The sequence below is a fragment of the Pinus tabuliformis genome, chromosome 1_2 (genome assembly GCF_031772625.1).
Source record: "Pinus tabuliformis cultivar Carrire ecotype Pingquan chromosome 1_2, CPIR1, whole genome shotgun sequence".
Taxonomy (NCBI): Eukaryota; Viridiplantae; Streptophyta; class Pinopsida; order Pinales; family Pinaceae; genus Pinus; species Pinus tabuliformis.
The window spans coordinates 774,925,811-774,940,602 of NC_142298.1; positions in this window are offsets into that span (position 1 = coordinate 774,925,811).

Sequence of the window (14,792 nt, forward strand, 5' to 3'; positions counted from 1 at the left end):
CTCTGAAAGACCTTGCAAAGGCCTTTGTCACCTCCTTATGGTAGCCTTTGAACTTCTGTACACATTGTAACCAATTTGCCTTTTGTAATGCCTCCTTGACCTGAGGATAACCCTCCAAAAACTTTGAACCTTCCGGTTCTGCCCTCAAGAGCTTCCCCATTGGCTTTTACAGCTCTGTTCTAGTTGAAACACGGCTTCAACAAGGGTTTTACACAGTAAATTCACAACTCTGTTCTGGAACACGGCTTCAAAAAGGGTATTACACAGTGAATTCACGGCTCTGTTTTGGAGCTTGGCTTTAAAATGGCCTTACACAGTGAATTTACGGCCTCAACACAGGGGATTATGGGTTCAACTTTGAATACGGCCGTAACAGACCCCACTGGTGATTTTAGAATTAGCGGAGAGGAGAAAAAAACAGAGTATGGTGAATGGCAGCGTAGTGAGCACAGCATAACAGAGTGTGGTGAATGGTAGCACAGCGTAGATGGAATAAAACATGCGAGTGGAAATGGGAGTGAAATGATATGAGCGTAGGGGGGTAAAAGGATTAATGAATGAACAACGGCTATGTCCTTAGATCTTGGCTTCGGAATTGCACTTGGCTGCATGAGTTAATGTCGTGGAGACGTAGTACATTAGGTTACGTCACCTAAGTACGAGATCTTAATGGAAGAAGCAGCCGGAAGTGAGATTTAAAATCGTGGTAATTAAGGACTGATAGTCGTGGATGATACGTGGATATATGGTCTCATGGCTAGTAATCATTACACTTAGTGGCAAGAAACATAATTTAGAGAACTTTGCATAATGGAATAACTGTTAGCTTAGGATTTGAAACATACCTCAGATTCCCGCTTAGATTTGCCTCTGATAACTTGCCACTTAACCCTTCACTGATTTTTGCATGACTATTTTCCATTTTGTTATTGATGACTACTGTGCTGTAAAGAAATTTCAAACAGACTGTGTTTTTTATTTGTGCAGGTACAGAGAGCTGCAGAATCATTAGATGGCTGCAGAAATCTGCAGTAGTAGCCTCCAACTGCACAAAAGCAACTTTAGTTGTAAAAAAAAAATGACTTTATTGATGAGATGGAGTGTAGTGGGTGGATGGATGAATGAAAACAAATGAGGTGGAGTGAAAATGAATGAAATGGTGGGTGAAATGGTGGTGATTGATGAAATGAGATGAAATAAGGGAAGAAAGAAATTTTTTTTCTTTAGAAAACATGAGGTGTCAGGTGACCCTGATTTTCACCTCAGGTTTTCTGTATGAGACTGCCAATCAGAGATTGGTTTTCAGGCTCATACATTTATTCTTTTTTTTTTTTTTTTTCTTTTTTTTTTTTCAAAAACCAAAGCTTTAGGCTGATGGAGGAGAAGAATCCTTCTCCACCAGCCTGATTGCAGAATCTCCTTTGAACAATTTGACAAACTCTTCTTTTGAGAATGGCTTCTGGTAGATTTTCAAGCGGTGGCCATTCACAATAAGAGGAGTATGGAATTCATCGATAGTTTTTACTCGAACTGCTCCATTGTTAAAGACTTCATCAATCTCATATGGCCCAAGCCAATGAGTTTGAAACTTTCCTTTGAAGTCTTTGAATTTTGAATCAAACAATAGAGCCCAATCTCCTTTCTGAAACTTTCTTTCTTTGATATGACGATCATGCCATTTAGATCTTTGGTGCTGAACTAGATCGGTCCTTAGAATTGCATCTTGTCTCATTTCATCTAGCTCATTTAGCTGGTCCATTCTGTGTCTTTGAGCTTCTGAGAGGCTCATTCCCAATTGGACTGCCATCTTGAAGGTCTTGATTTGGAACTCAATAGGAAGCAGGACTTCCTTCCCATAAACAAGTTCATAGGGAGAATGTCCTGTTGTGTTCTTCCATGTGGTCCTATAGGCCCATAAGGCTTCAGGGAGCCTTTCCGCCCAATCTCTTCTATGAAGATGAACAGTCTTGGTGATAATGCCTTCAAGAACTTTATTGGTAGATTCCACTTGACCATTGGATTGCGGATGGTAGGGAGTAGATGTTCTGTGCTTAATCTTATATTCCTCCATCAGCTTCTCCATCAAATTAGATGTAAACTGGCTGCCTTGATCTGTCACAATTTCCCTTGGGACACCAAAACGAGTGAAGATATCCTCAAAAAGAAATTGAACAACTGAATTTTCAGTGGCAGAAGGCAATGCTTTTGCTTCTACCCACTTAGTAACATAATCAGTACAAACCAGTATATATTTCTTTTGCTTTGATGGTGGATTAATTGGTCCAACAAAATCTAGAGCCCATTTCTCAAAGGGTTCGATGCATACCTGAGGCTGTAGAGGCATTTCATTTGAAGGAGTTGGTTTCCCAACTCTTTGGCAGCTGTCGCACCTTCTAACATACTGCTTTGCATCTTTAAAGAGAGAAGGCCAATAATATCCTAGAGAAAGGATTTTATAGGCTGTCCTCTTGTCAGCAAAGTGCCCGCCGCATGGTTCATCATGACATGCCTTAAGGATGTCAGGCATTTCATCTTCCCGAACACACCTTCTGATTATACAATCTGGCCCTGTTTTGAACAATTCATTAGAAATCCAAGAATAATGTGAACTCTCCCGTATGATTTTCCTTTTCTCATTAGGAAATAAGTGTAGAGGAAGCTTCCCTGTAACAAGATAATTAGCCATATCTGCATACCAAGGAGTCTTGGTAGTCACTGCAAACAAGTATTCATCTGGAAACTTATCTTCTACTGGAGAATCCTCATTAGTGTTTTGGATTCTAGACAAGAAATCAGCTACTGTGTTTTGCTTTCCAGGTCTATCTAACACAGTAATGTTGAATTCTTGTAAGAGTAAAAGCCATCTTGTAACACTACCATTAGTGACAGGTTTGTTCATTAAGTATCTTATGGCAGAGTGATCAGTATGGACAAAGGTTTCATAGCCGGTTATGTAGTGTCTAAACTTGTTGATTGCATGTACCACAGCTAAGAACTCTTTTTCTGTAACAGTATAATTTAACTCAGTGGGAGTCAAATTCTTACTTGTGTAATAAATGGCATAAGGGATCAAATCCTTTTGTCCCAAAACAGCTCCTAGAGCTGTATCTGAAGCATCAGTAGAGATGTGGAAAGGGAGTTTCCAATTTGGCCCCCTTAAGATGGGTGCTTCAGATATTCTAGACTTTAAAGCTTCAAAGGCAGATTGACATTCAGGATCCCATTTAAACTCACAGTCTTTGGTAAGCAATTTGAAAAGAGGAGATGCTATCCTAGTGAAGTTTTCAATAAATCTTCTGTAATACCCAGTAAACCCAAGAAAACTTCTAACATCCTTCTGGCAATTTGGAACAGGTAACTTAGAGATGACTTCAACTTTGGATTTATCAACCTTGATCCCATCTCCTGAAATATGATGTCCTAAAACAATCCCTTCAGTAAACATCATAAAACACTTTTCATGACTTAAAGAAAGATTTGTTTCCTTACATCTTACCAGTACTTTTTCCAAATTTTCCAAAGTTTCTTCAAATGTATTACCATAAACTGTGAAATCGTCCATGTATACCTCTACACAATCATGAATCAGATCTGAAAAGATTCCTAATACAGCCCTTTGAAATGTAGCAGGTGCATTTCACAATCCAAAAGGGAGTACTCGGTAGGCAAAAGTTCCCCAAGGACAAGTAAATGTGGTTTTGTCTTGATCTTCAGGTGCTACCTGAATTTGATTGTACCCACTAAAACCATCCAAGAATGAGAAATACTTTTTACCTGCTAAAGTGTCTAGTACCTGATCAATAAAAGGTAAAGGAAAATGATCCTTTAAGGTTGCCTTGTTCAATTCTCGATAATCAATGCAAACTCTCCATTTACCATTCTTTTTGGGCACTATAACCAAGGGAGAAACCCATTGGCTATCTGAGATGGGGTAAATGAAGTTTACCTTGAGTAATTTCTGCAGTTCTTCTTTCACAATTTCCCTAAGGTTTGGATTCATCCTTCTTTGTGGTTGCCTAATAGGTCTGCTATTCTCTTCAATGTAAATGTGATGAATACAAGTCTTAGGATCGATGCCTTTCATGTCAGTGTATTCCCATGCAAAAGCAGTGGAATGTTTTTGCAACAGTTTAGTTAATTCTTCTTGTTGTGGTCTTCCCAAGTTTTTGTTAATGTTTAATGTTTTTCCTGGGAGGATTTCAACTGTAGAACTACCAAACTCTTCCATTGAGAAGAGAGACATTTGTCTAGAGGAGAGATATTCAATGTCTGCATCTATCTGAAAATGTTCAGAGTCATATTCTAAAGATACTTCAAAATTTTCTAATGTATTTAGAATTTGACTATCCTCGCTAATCTCAGAGATGGTTAGAACTGGTTGTATAGTATCTTCATCCTCTACCCATTCATCTTCTCCTATTTCTGTTATGGCTTTTGCTGGGGGATACAAGTTGAACTTCTTGGTGGAATTACCATCTGATATATACATGTCTCCAGACCTACAGCTTATGAAAGCATCAGCTGTGGCCAGCCAAGGTCTTCCTAAAATAAGAGGATGTCCTCCTAGATTGTTCTTGGGAGTTAAAATCATAAAATCAACAGGATATTCCCAAGAATCTAGAGAGACTGGAATGTCTTCCAATACACCATCAGGTTTAATGATTGATCTATCTGCAAGCTGCAGCAAAGTAGGTGTAAAGAGAAGGTTAGGAAGCTTTAACTGATCCATGGTCTGTCTACTCATGATGTTGATCGCGGCCCCTAAGTCAATAAGAGTATTTGGGATTTCAACCCCGTTAATATGAGTTTTGACAATAGGGCTACCGGGATCTACATACTTTTGCATGGTAATCTTACCCATCATTATGTCTGCAATTTTTCCAACTAGATGTATCCTTTTAGTATCTCTGGTTCTTTTTACTGTTTTCTTCAAACTCAACTCCTTTATTGTTTTCGCTAGAATGGGAATTTCCTTAATGGCCTGTAACAAGGGGATCTTGATACATACATTTTTCAATTCATCTAGGAAGTTATAGTCATGCACCCATATCTGCTTTTCCACCCCTTTATCAATTTGCAATCTTTCAGGAAAGGGAGGTGTAGTTGTAGGTGTAGGTTGCTCAACTAGGGGAGTTGTAGAGATTGATTCTTTTTCTTTTTCTTTTTGGATATTTTGGGTTTGAAGTGATACTTCAGAACCTTTATTGACTTTGAGAGATTCCTCCTCAGAAATGCTTGGTTGTTGAACACTTGTGGAAGGTTGATCTAGGATTCTACCTGATCTAAGTTGTACTTCATTGAGAGGAACAACCATATAGGTAGGGAATGGTTGACCTTCCATCACATAAGCATTTTGAGGGTTCCTATTATTTGGATTCGGTAATGGCTGAGAGGGAAGTTGATTTGACTTCTGCTGGGTGAGTTGAGAATTTTGATTTTGTGGAGGAGTTTGTTGTTGTTGAGGGTATGGCAATGATAGTTGTTGACCTTGGCTTGGAAGTTGTGGAGCTTGCTGATTCTGAAATGATGGAGGATATTGATAGAATTGAGCAAGTCTTGCATAAGGATTTTGCATGCTTTGCATCCATGCTTGGAAAGCATTTTGAGGTTGAGGCCAAGGTTGTTGCCAAGGATTCCAATTTGGTTGGGATTGAGAATTCATAGAGTTGTTAAACCCTTGATTCTGTTGTCCTTGCCACGGTCTCCTTGCAATGAAACAGAGAGATTCAAGTGTATCTGGATCCTCTTGAAAGACTGCTTTGAGGCCAGGAATTGAGGGACAATCCTTGGTCTCATGAGTTTCTGAGCAAATTACACATGTTTCTACAACGTGTGCATCTAAGGGACATTCCCTTAAAGCATGTTTCTTTCTACATTTCGGGCAAAAGATAGCCAAAGCCTCAGCTTCTGCTTTCTGTTTATTGTGAATCTTAAGGGTATCAAGTTGTTCACTAAGACTCCCTAAGATGTCATTTTTAAATTCATCAAGCATATTGCCGATTTCAGCCCTACTCACTGATCCTGTTGCAGATTTATTCGCCCTAAGGAGAGAAGGATCTCTAGGCCCTTTTTGAGTTTTTGATTTGCCCCTTGAGAGATGGATACAAAGTTCTGCTATGTCATTGAGAGAAAGTTGAGAAATATCCCCTTTCCCCATCATGTTTAAGATGTCTATCCATTCATCCCTAATGGCTTTTAATAAGAGGGCTTTTAAGGTCTCTTCATCCAAGGTATTCATTTTTGCTCTTTTCAAGTTATATTGAAACCTTTCAAGTAAATCTTCTAGACTCTCATCTTCTTTTTGTATCATTTTAAAAACCTCGTCTTTGTGATTAGTAGGCATGCAATAGTCTAAATACCTATCCAAAAATGTCTGTTTCATCTCATCCCAAGTCCTAATGGATTGATTGAGTAACCCCATGAACCATTTCAAGGCTTGATCCTTCAGTGTTGAAGGGAACAACTTGAGTTTCTGAGAGTCATCCAGGTAGTCATAAGTTCGACACACCACTTCAAACTCAAATAAGAATGTTTCAGGGTCCTCAGTCCTTAACCCATGGAAGTTAGGGAGGACAGATGGTGATATGTTTTTCATAGTGGCTCGGGAATCCTCATTAACAATGGGAAACCCAAATGAATTATCCCCATGTCTATTTCCTCCTCCAATGGGACCTCTACCTCCTCCATTATTATTGTTATTTCCTCCTCCTCCTCTACCTCTACCTCTACCACCTCCTTCTTCCTCTGCCATGATGATTCTCCTAGGGATTTCAAAATCTTCTGGTTCCTCTACAAAAGGTGAATGAGAAGAGATTTCTCCTTCTTCTTCAGATGATTCCAATTCCTCAATTACAATTGGTCTTCCTGTAGGAGAAAGAGAAGAGTCTCTTCCTGGTTCAAACTCAATAGAAGGTGTAGGAGAGTCAACTCTTGGCTCTTGAATTCCAGGAATTCTAGGACTAGGAGTTTCGGTTGGGGATAAGGGGGGTGTCTCTTGTCTATCCCTTGAAGCAGATGGACTTGTAAAAATTGAACTTCGAGCTCTAGCTAAAAACCGTCCTCTAGAATCTCTAGCTCTATGCATGTCATTTTTTTTATTATTTTTCTTCAAGTCAAGTTAATAGTTCTTTTTTCTGATCTTCCAGTTCACTCTAGGTGCAAGAAGAGAGCATACTCAAGAGACTACTAAATCAATAACTTTCTCCTTTCTGATCCTCCAGATCACTTTAAAGTGCAAGAGGAGAGCATACTTAGATAGGTTATTAACTTCTTTTCTTGAAATTTTTCTTATGTTTTTTTCTCTAAGTATGGCTACTTAATTTCACTTCCCCGGCAACGGCGCCAAAATGTTTAGTCAATTTAGTGTTCCTAAATTGATGTCATTAATTGTCAACCCGGGGCTCGTAAGCTGATGAAGTGAGGGTGTACTATATGTACTTAAGTAACTTTCTTAGAGCTTTTGTCGTTTGGGGGTGTTGTTTATGGTTAACTTATCTTCCTAAGATGGAGTGATGATTATAGACAGATGAGTGCAAGTGTGTGAGAGGTGAGTTCTAGATGAGTGAAAGTGTGTGTGATGGTGATTTCTAATTACTTGCTGAACTTGTAAAGGAAAAGAACTTGAAAGAAATGAATAAATTAAAATGACTTGAAAGTAAATGACCACGTTCTAATGGCATTAGTCTCTATCCATACTGCTGCAAATAAAAGAAACAAGAAAATCACTTCAAGGATTGTTGTTAATGATTATCTCCTCCTAACTCCCTGCTTCTACCACATAGTACTGCGTAAAACACGATTAAGAGGTAGCTGAAGACAAATCCAAGAATTGATAAAAACTCTAATCTACTCTAATTGACAAATTGTAACACTACTAAGCCTTTTCCAACATACTGCTTCCTACATATGTGATTATGTGTAACAAGTGGAAAAAGTATTAGTATCACAAGCCAAGACTACTCAAATACAAGCTGCAATTAATTAGTGTTCTGTTCTCTTGAAACATAAGCCATTCATGATAAAGAGAGCATAAATTAGTTAGTATCCAACTTGTAAAACTAAGCTAAAACTAGTCTAGAAAACAGAGTAAAAAGGGCAGCATTATGAACAAGACAACTGCAACTACCATTAGATATTAAAGCAAACACAACACACTTAATCCCGGGTGAAAACCTGCAAAGAAGTAAATCTGATCAGTGAAAAGAAAGGCTGCAGCAATAAAGAGAAATCAAGCTATACATAACTCAAGAAAGGAAATTATGTTTGTAAAATAAAGAAATTGCAGAAATATGAACATGAAAATACTTTACAAGGCTAATACGAACAGGGGCCCTCCATTCATATTATCCACAGAAAACTCAGATGCTCTTAAGACTTCAAAACAACGTTTCCATTACTTTATATGCAAAGATACATAATCCAAAAGTGCTGGAACAGCTCTTATAAAAACAGAGTTTGAAAACGTGCCAAAATTCTCACAAATACATACACTATAGCATCTGAAAAGGTAACATCAGCGTACGCAGACGCAAGTATATATAGGCATCTGTAAGATGGCCTAATACGTAAACATAAAAACAGAAAATGAACTAACTGTCATGCGTATTAAAGGTGCAATTAACACGTCATAGGCTTCGTGGTCAAGCTGGAGGTCCTGGTCGATATGGGCAATGAATCTAACATTAGATCATGTCCCCCACGGCTTTCAAAACATGGACAGGTCACCTTTTCCACCGACGTGATCAAACAGCTTACGTATCCACGTTAAGCTACCTTTATTTGACCGAAACTTGACCCCCTTTGACCGGAGGTACAAATGACGTGGCCGGCTGAACTGATGGCACAGGAACCTCGAGCATGTATATTCCAACATGCCCACGTGGCTCATTCTACAAAATAGCACGTGGAACCTTGAGAACAATAAAATGGCTGCGGGATCATCAGATGGCTGTGGAATCAGCAGATGGCTGCGGAATACCTGCAAGTATGTCAAAAACTAAACAAAACAATTACCCATTAGCAAAGCTCACTTGATCATGTTTAATGACAACTAATGTAATGATCTGGGTGGAAAATGAGGTAAAAGAGAGAGGAAAGTGATGAAAACAGTAGGTAATGATGGAGGATAAGGTGTAAAGTAGGGACTCTACACTTGGTAAACCCTATACCTAGAGTCTCCAGAGCAGTCACTTTTGATCCTTTTCGGACTCCCTAAATGAAAAGGTGCCTGTGAGCGTCTTGTCACTTCGTGCTCATTAAACATTCGAAGGAGACTGGAGTCATCTTTTCGTCCTTTTCTCGACTCTTGAAACATGAAAAGGTCAAGTTTGGTTCTTGTGTCTTAAAATTTATTTGGCCACGATAACATCACCTGGTTAGATTTTGTGTGCGTTAGTTTTGAGTAGGATCTTTGTCGTTAGTTTTCTTTAGGTTTTCTAAGGGGTCTTGTCATCCTGGCTGACCCGTCGACTCCCGGTCCAAGTGATCAAGGTTCTCCACCTTCTGTTGCTCCAGAGGTACCAGTTGTAAGCGATACTCTTCCCATTGTTCCGAGTATCCAGCCTATCAACGTACGTGCCCCGGGCGACGAAGATTACATAGAAGATTGGAATCCTATATGGGAGCCTGACAGCGATTATACCCCTCATACCCCTCTCGGTATGTCGTCTCCGATGTCTACTTCCCCCATGGATGAGACATCTTCCAGCACAGGTGAGACACCCGTGGTGACAGACATTGAAACTCCGATCCCGGCTTCCTCTCCACTCCCTCCACGATATCAGTCAATGAGGGATAGGATAGCTGCTAGAACTACTTCTACGACTATATGGGATCCCAGTCTTATTGCCACCACGGGGCCCTTTATTTCGCGACCTCTTAATACACCTGTTACTTCAGGTCTTAATACGCCTGTTACCTCAGTTCCCACCAATCCAACCGTTTGTGTAGCGCACCCGACTCCGGTCGTCAGTGCTGTGACCACATCCTCATCTACAAACCCTGGGGCTGGTCCCTCTTACAGTCAGGGCCAACCAGGGGTTTCGTCTGGAGTCATTAATCCTGCACAAAGTGCTCAGCCCTCTTCTGGTGGTGTTCCAGGAGCAGGGCCGTATGATGCCCACGGGCAGCCCATTGTGGACCCAGATTACCAAGGTCCACTCTTTTATTATGATGCTAACGGTCAGTACCTCGAGAACGTTTCATCCCTGCCTCGTCAACCTTTCGAGGAGAACTCGGCACCGTTGGACATTACGTATGATCCCGTTACTCATACTTTTCGAGGGCTCCGGAATCCTCCCAGACAGCCCCAAGGACCATCCAATCAAGGCCAGCCGCCTTATGTGCAAACCCCTCAAGGGAAATCACTTTATGGCCCGCCTTACCCAGGACAATCTGGGGGCCCGCAGGGACAACCCTACCCGGGACAACCCTCGGCCGTTGGAGGTCCGTCGTTTTCATATCAGAGTCAACCTACTGGATATCCAGGGCAACCTGGTACCCAGCAAGGTTACCCAACTGGACAACCAGGGCAGCCTTACGTTCAGCAAGGCCAACCCAGTTTCCAGCAAGGGTACCCATCTGGACAAACTGGACAAGTTTATACTCCTCAAAATCAACCAGCAGTCCAGCAGGGATATCCTCTTGGGCAGGGGGGGCAACCCTACTTACAGCAGGGCCAACCTACTGCCCAGTCCGGTCATCTTTCTGGGCAGGGTGGGCAACCCTACGTTCAGCAGGGTCAACCCACTGCTCAATCCATGCATCCTTCTAGGCAAGGGGGGTAGCCTGCTATACAGCAAGGTCAACCCACTGCTCAGCCTATGCACCCTGGGGGGCAACCTACTATACAGCAAGGCCAGCCCTCTGCTCAGTCTGTGCACCCTGGGGGGCAGACGGGCCAACCTCCTATGCAGCAAGGTCAACCCGTTGTCCGCCCTAATCACCCATCTAGACAAGCTGGCCAACCTCAGGGTCAACCAGTTGTTCAGCCAGCTCAGTCATCCGTTCCACAAGGACAACCCTTGGTGGTTCACGGACAGCCTGGCACCCAGCAAGTTCATCCTGTTGGCCAGCCAGGTCCATCTCAAATCCAACCAAGTCAACCTTCGAGACAGATGATTCAACTCCAGCCGGTTCAAGGACATTACTCTGGGCCTCAAACTCAAACGGGTTATCAAATTCAAGGTGGGCCACAACCTCAACCTTCTTACCAGATGCAGCCTCCCTATCAGGCTCAATATGGGGCCCAGCAACCATATGGCTACCAGCAACCCCAGGGGAAAACTCAGTTTGCTCCTTATCAAAATTATCAACAGCCACAGGTCACTCCTTACCAAAATTATCAGTATCCTGCACCTGTAGGGCAAGTTGCTAATACATGGGGAGCTGGGGGGCAGACACAGGGACAGCCGTCCGCATATGGCCAGAATCCGTATGGACAGAACCCCTACGGACAAGGTCCCTATGCACCAGGCCCTTTTGGGCCAAGTCCGTCGGGACAAAGTTCTTACGCGCCAGGCCCTTTTGGGCCAGGTCCGTCTGGACAGAGTTCGTGGGGGCAACCACCATCTGGTTGGAACCCTAATGTCGCCTCGAATCCACAGCCACAAATGTCCTTTAACCCTCAGTTACCATTCTTAGCGACGTTGGAACTGCCTGATGTGTCCAAGTTAACAAATGATCCCATTTTGCATAATCCATATTGGCCACCGGTTCCAACCAAAATACCAGGTGATTGTCCAAAGTTTGATGGCAAAGCTGGTGAAGACCCTCAGGCCCATGTAATGACTTATCACCTTTGGTGTTCATCGAACTCATGGCTTGATGATTCTATCCGGCTCCACCTCTTTCAGAGAACTCTCACTGGTTCAGCAGCTAAGTGGTATATCGAACTAAATCGCGGCATGTTTCAAGATTTCAACTCGTTGGCTATGGCCTTCTTGACTCATTTTCAGTTGCCCATTCGGTACGAGACTGGGACACATCTCCTCACGTCTCTCAAACAGGATACGGCTACGCACATCTCTGATCATATACATGAATGGAGAAGGCGTCGTCGCTTGATCAAATTTTGGATTCCTGATCAACTCCTGACCGATTGGTTCACGACTTCCTTTGTCCCTAAGATTGCAAAAGATATCGCAATGGGAGCGTTTGTAACTGAAGAGCAAGCAATCGCGCGAGCTCAGTACCTCGACTTAGTGTACTCTCAGTCGGGTACTTTGTATGAGTATTTACCAGACGCCCCGAGGCCTGGACAGCCCAAGGCTCCACCAAAGCCTTCTGTTGATGGAGTCATTGGTTCTGTCAATTCGTCATCAAAGAAATCGGTCGCGAACCCCGGGAAGCAGAAACAGAACGCCTCTAACGAAAATGCTTCTCAGGGCCAATCAATTTCTGGGAGTACCTCCGAGGTAAACGCCGTTCAGTCCACCGCGGCGGACAAATCCTCAAAAGGGAAAAAGAAAGGGAAGGCTAAAGATAAATCTGGACAGCCCAAGCAGGACCCTCCTAAGCCTCCCTCCGAGGAAGGAGCTAAACGAAAGCCTAAGTATCCTTGTCTCATCTGCGATGAGGATCACTACACCAAGGATTGCCCAAGGCGGTCCGAGGTTAGTCGACTTTTGAAAGGTGCTCCGGGGCCTCCTGCTGTGCTAAAAGAGCCCTTCCCTTCCCAGCAGACCCAAATGGTGGCAGATCCCTCTCAATCCTCTTCCTCGTTCGGTTCTCAAGTGTTCATGGCTGGAACGATTCCCATCCATGTTTCAACTCGAGTGAAAGATTATCCATCTCCAGCCGGGAAAGAGCCGGAGGTTCCCTCCAGCACTCCTCCGTCCAGTTCTGGTCCCCTTCACATCGAACGGCCCAGCACTGAGACGATCCCCCGACCCCCTCCTAAAGGTGTACTCAGGAAGTCATCTTATAACCCCAATGCTCGTGCTGCCCAGCACTATAGCATTGTCGAGGACTTAGCTCAGGCTCCGTCTGCTATGTCCGCGTTAGAAGTCCTCCAGAGCTGCCCCTCCCAGAGGAAGTCCTTGCTATCAGCGATTGGTGGCATCGACCCGGCAGATTCGGATTTAATTTCTTTTGATCTCGAGGGTTTCACACAGAGACTACCTCATCAGGTGGCTTTCCTTATACAGGTCCTCATCAATGGCAAAACGATTCATCGTACAGTCATTGATGAGGGTGCCTCAACCTGCATCATGTCAGTTGCTTGCTGGAAGGCTATTGGTTCTCCTGCTCTGAGCCAGTCTCCTACGACCCTGGAAGCTTTCGATGGAAGAGAATCTCGTCCATTTGGTATCCTCCCACGATTTCCTATCTCTTTAGAAGGGAAAACTGTAGAGGTAGAGGTTGAAGTTGTTGACGCTAATCTCACTTACAACCTCCTCCTCGGACGAAGCTGGACATACGCCATGCAAGCCGTGGCTTCCTCCTTGTTCCGTGTCGTTCGCTTCCCCCATCAAGGAAGAATCGTCACGGTGGACGAACTGTCCTTTTTTGCTTCTTCTTCTGAAGGAAATGTGCCATTCGTGGAGCATACCTCCAAGTCATTAGTGAGTGTGGGTGCCGGACTGTTCAAAGATCCCTCCTTAATGGGAGTCTTTCCCCTCCCACCTCCGAATCTCGCCCCTGTCAACATGATTTCAGTACATTCTGATCCATGGGTTCTTCCTCCCTTGAATCAGGAAGACTCTTGGGGTGATATGATGCCGTTGAGTCCCGCCGAGCTCAACTACATCGAGATTGTCGCTGCATCGGCTCCCCCTCCTGAACCTGTTTTTTTAAGCAGTGTTCCTGATTCATATGATCATTTCCCTTGGCTGGGTGATGAGGCCACTTCGAATCCCCTGAAGGAAACATTTCCCTCCGATGAGGCCATCATAGAGACTATGTCTCTCGAAGAACTCCCTTGGTTAGATCACCACCATCGTTCTTCGTTTCTCCCTCCGCATTCAGAAATGGTCGCATGTCTCGAGCGGTTTGCTTCATGTGTCCCATCTCCGCCCCTCCAAACACCTATTCAGCTATATCAAGTCTCTTCGGAGGGCAATATGGGTAACATCACGCAGACCCAGCCTATCGACATCTCTGTTAAACCAGGGATTGTCGAGAATATTTTCATTGGAGTCACATGCACTCCTGAGGAAGTTCAACTCTATACTGCTTTATTTCGTGAATTTCGTGATGTCTTCGCATGGTATTACGAGGAAATGCCCGGCATCGACCCTAGCATTATGGTGCACGAAATACCTACTTATCCAGATGCTAAGCCTGTTCGTCAGCGCTTACGTCCAGTGCACCCTCGAAAGGCTGCAGCCATCAAGGCCGAAGTCGAAAAGCTTCTTCGAGCTGGTTTCATCTATGCCATCCCCCTCACAGAGTGGGTATCCAATATAGTCCCTGTGAATAAAAAGCAGGGCACTATCCGGGTCTGTGTTGACTACCGCGACATAAATCGTGCCTGTCCAAAAGATAACTTTCCTACGCCTTTCATTGATCAGCTTATTGATGACTGCGCAGGAAGTGAGATTTATTCATTTATGGACGGCTTCTCTGGCTATAACCAGATCAACATAGCCCATGCAGACCAGCATAAGACAACTTTCATTTGTCCTTGGGGCACCTTCGCTTATAAGAAGCTTCCTTTCGGTCTTAAAAATGCCGGTGCCACCTTCCAGCGTGCGATGTCATATGCTTTTCATGATATTCGACACATCGTACAGCCTTACCTGGATGACCTTCCAGCTCATTCAGCTAAGCATCAAGACCATCCATCTCATCTA